A 4,093-nucleotide genomic window follows, 5' to 3' on the forward strand; every position below is an offset into this window, starting at 1 on the left:
CATCATTACCACTGCCTGGTGCATTTCCACTGTTGCCATGAGTTGCTGTTACCCAAGATCACTCTCTCTGTGTCTTGTTTGTTGTCTATGTCTGTCTGCCTACCTGCCTGCTGGCCTGCCTGTCCGTCTCTATCTCTCCCTCTGTCCCCACTCTGAGAAAGCCTTTTGCTCTTTCTCCCTCTCCAAACGAAGCTCTTACACTAGATCTATTGCTTGGTGTGATCTCTTAGCAGCACCCCTTGCCCAATCTGCCAAGGTTTAGTCTAGCACCACCACTTTATTCTAGCAGAGTCTATTTCCAACAAGCTGAAAGATGAGGACTGGCAGGTGGCGTTGTCCTTGGACCTCCTCATGTGCCAGTGGACATACAGCTGCAGTCACACCTGCCAGCACTCTCTCTCTCTACCTCTCCCCATCTCTCCTTCCCTACCCTGCCCCCTCTTTCTGAGAGGGAGAGATTAAATAAAGGAACATTTTTACATTTATCTGCAACTCATCTGGATCTCATTCACTCTTTTAAACTACAACATTAGATTCTGTTGCGAATAAACCACAGTTAAGCATTTCCCGAGTAAGCAAACATTGGTTGTTTTTTCCACCCTTATGATTACAAGCCACAACAATAAGCATTCTTGTATAGTTCTCCTTGGGCCCATAAGGGAGTTCCTTTAGCACAAACATCCATAAATGGAATTGGAAGCCAAGCAGTATGGGCATGTTTAACATCACTCGGTAACACCAAATTGCCATCCAAAGTGGTTTAGTCCTCAATATTCACAGCAGAAGAATGATCTCCATCTCCCCATCTCCTCACCAGCATGTGCAATAGAAGATTTCATGATCCTGTCAGCCTCAGAAGGACAACTTAGTATTTTGCAGTTGTACTCTGAATGGAGCCCCAAGTGGCACTGAGGATATTGCTATAGTCTGTTGGATATTAGGTTTTCTTTTAATTACTTACTTTATGAATTTTGTCATTGGATTCTTTGTTTCTTAATGATTTTGTGAGAATTCTTAATGTAGTCTAGGTATGAATCCCTTACTAATTACATGGTCTGCAAGTGTCCTCCTCCCTCAGACATTCTGTTCCCTAGATATGTGCCTTGTCATAAAGCAGTTTTAATTTGATGTGGTGATACACATCTGCATTCTCCTTAGTGGCTTCAGTTTGTTTTGTTATAGTTAGCATCCCATCTCCCATCACGATCTCATTTTAAAAAAAAATAGATTCTTTAGGACTTTTCTTCTAAAAGAGTGACTGACATCCTCAATTCTCCATATGTGTAATCTGACTCTATCTGGAATATATTTTCCCAGAAGGCATAAAGGTAAGCACATGGCTTTAATCTTTCTGTGTGGCTAGCCATGGCTTCTCCACAGTAAAAAATTCTCTCACCTGCATATCTTCAAAGGCAGGTCCCACCTCCAGGAAGGGCTGGGCTAGGCAGACAGGGTCTGATGCTCAAATCTGTCCATTCCAATGCCAGTCACACAGTTTATGAGTGGCATTCCCAGACATTGAGCTACTGTGTCTCAATAGCAAATATACTTCGCTAGACTGCAACACAGCGAGCATCACTTCTGCTTTTCAGTTGGTGGCTCTAGAAAGACCCGAAGGGGCTAAAGACAAGTCCTCTCACTCCTGTCTGCCAGCTGGACATTGCCCCTTCCCAGGAGCAATGGCTCAACACATGGCAGCTTTCCCAGCACCAGCCAAGCCATCCTTATTCTGTCTCCTTGAGAAATGCCAGCCCTTAAGCAGACCCCGGGTCCTCACCCAGTTGCTGCCTCTTCCAAGTCTGAGCTCCAAGGCAGCCTTTTCTAAGCACTAACTACTCACAATCCCAGCCATTTCCCATGGTCTTAGTCTCAGAGCAAGCAGGTTAACCCCATACTTTTCCTTCTTAGCCCTTTTCTGAATGACACTGTAGATAAGTAATCCTGCTCCCTAAATCAGCCATGCTGGTTCTTTTTTGTTTTGTTTTGTTTTGTTTGTGTTTTTTTGTTGTTGTTGTTGTTTGTTTCTCTCAAAATTACCTTAGATCTTCTTGGACCTTTAGTTCCTAGGAGACTATGACAGACCTTTCATGATATTCAACAAAATAGTGATAATATTGTCATTGTGTGCAGTCATTGTAGAAGCCCACAAAGAGCGCAATCTTCAGGATGATTTTCCGACCACACACATGACTTTTCCATCCCTTTAGGTCTCGTGCTTTCTCAGTGGGATGCTTCCTTTTTTTCAGGAGGTCCCTTAAGTCTCCTGCTAGATGTATAACTGATTGTTTCATAATTTTTATTGTGATGGTACATTAAGTCTTTGTAATTACTCTTTTTAATTGTCTCTGGCTGGCGTGTAAGACTACAATTGGCTTTTTCCTGTGTATTGATCATGGATCTAGTAACTTGCTGAACTCCTGTATCTGTTATTAATACAGCTGTGTGTTCTGTAGAATTTCTCTTCATGGTCATCCCAGGTACTTGGGGTACAGGCTTTGCTTCTGGTCTATCATCACCCGCACAGGGCAGCACTTGTGTGGGCTGTATTACATTCTCTCTTCAGCTTGATGTAAACCAAAGTTCTCTCTTTTCTGACAAATATGGAGACACAGAAATAAAATTTGCCTTCTCGACTTTAACACCGTAAAATCGTTTTAAAATTATGGGCCAGTGGCTCTTAGAATCTTGAACATCAGAAAAGGAGATCAATGGTCTCCAAGAAACTGAAACAGTGAGTTAATCCCGATATTTCCCAGGAACCTTTTATATGTAGATGCACAGGAAGGTGGACCCTAGGCAGAGTGGAGCAAGGAGGTGGAGTTGAGGTCCTGGCAAGGACAAGAGTTACAGTGGGAACCCCAGTGGGAAAGTGACTGCCAGAGATAGCCCACCAGTAAATCTCAGATCAATTACTGACCAGCTTTTGGAATTTGGGGAAACTTGCAGCAGCTGAGCAAAGAGAGACCCTGAAAAATTACAGGGTGCAACACTGAGGAACCATACAGACCACAGAACCACACACTGAACCACACAACACTGAGGAACCACACAGACCACAGAACCACACCCTGAAGAATTACAGGGTGCAACATTGAGGAACCACACAGACGCAACTTTAATCTTTTCAAAACGTATTCCTCTTACCCACAGTTTCACTTGAGAAGACCACCTCCTGGAGGATGGTGTCCTACACTGCTGTCAGGATGCAGCTTCTGCGGAGCTTTTGCCTATTTTTCCCGTGGCTTTTCCAGGTCGGCTTGGGCACAATCCTCCTCTGAGCAATGAAGACTGTATGCTTCCCACTGAACTTTTTCTCCAATTCACGAACTAGCCGGACTTGAATTTTTCTGGAAAGATTTCAGCTGAGGAACCGGTACAAAAATCACGATAGCTTTCCGACCACCACCAACTTCAATTTCCTTAGCCACGGTGACATTGAATTCTCGAAGCTGCGCCTTGAGATCTGAGTTCATCTCCAGTTGGAGCAGCGCCTGAGAGATGCCAGACTGGAACTCGTCAGGCTTCTCACCATTAGGCTTCACAATCTTGGCACTCAAGCTGAACATGGCTTTGTCCTTACAGAGTGCCAGCTTAGAAAGAGACGCAGCTCTGGCGAGAACAGCTCATATCCTGGGGCCCAAAAACTTATTTGTAATGATAGTTTTTAAATGCTTTAACCTTAGTTTTAGCCCATCACCCACCAGAGGTAATGGAAAAGAAAAGATATGGGGAAGTGGACCTGTTTGGAAAGGTTCTTTGGAACAACTCCCATCTATGTTGTCTGGAAATTGGCAGTTCAGTTCACAGGTTAGCAGTGGCAGCTCGATCCACTAGCAAACACTTCACGGATACACCAATTGTCCAGTTCAGTAGAATCAGGGTAGCAAACACAAATCAGCAGTGGTGGCACTACCCAGCAGAGACAGCCAGGCCTCAGCCTCAGCCTTGGCTCCAGTTAGCAGGAGGGACCAGCAGGAACACCAGGAGAAGTTCTCGGCTGTGCCTCTCTCTCAGGGAAGTGAAGATCAGCGAAGAAGCGGGACCAACAAACATTGCACAGCTAGCTCTATGAGCAAGCCGAGCTCAGCCTCCC

General features: G+C 44.7%; 1 pseudogene; it reads right to left on the reverse strand.

Annotated features, from left to right (window-relative positions):
* Positions 1 to 3,124: 3,124 nt before the first annotated feature.
* LOC110325868 lies at positions 3,125 to 3,566 on the reverse strand (annotated as a pseudogene).
* Between the last annotated feature and the right edge of the window lie 527 nt (positions 3,567 to 4,093).

The sequence above is a fragment of the Mus pahari genome, chromosome 1, assembly GCF_900095145.1.
Source record: "Mus pahari chromosome 1, PAHARI_EIJ_v1.1, whole genome shotgun sequence".
Lineage (NCBI taxonomy): Eukaryota > Metazoa > Chordata > Mammalia > Rodentia > Muridae > Mus > Mus pahari.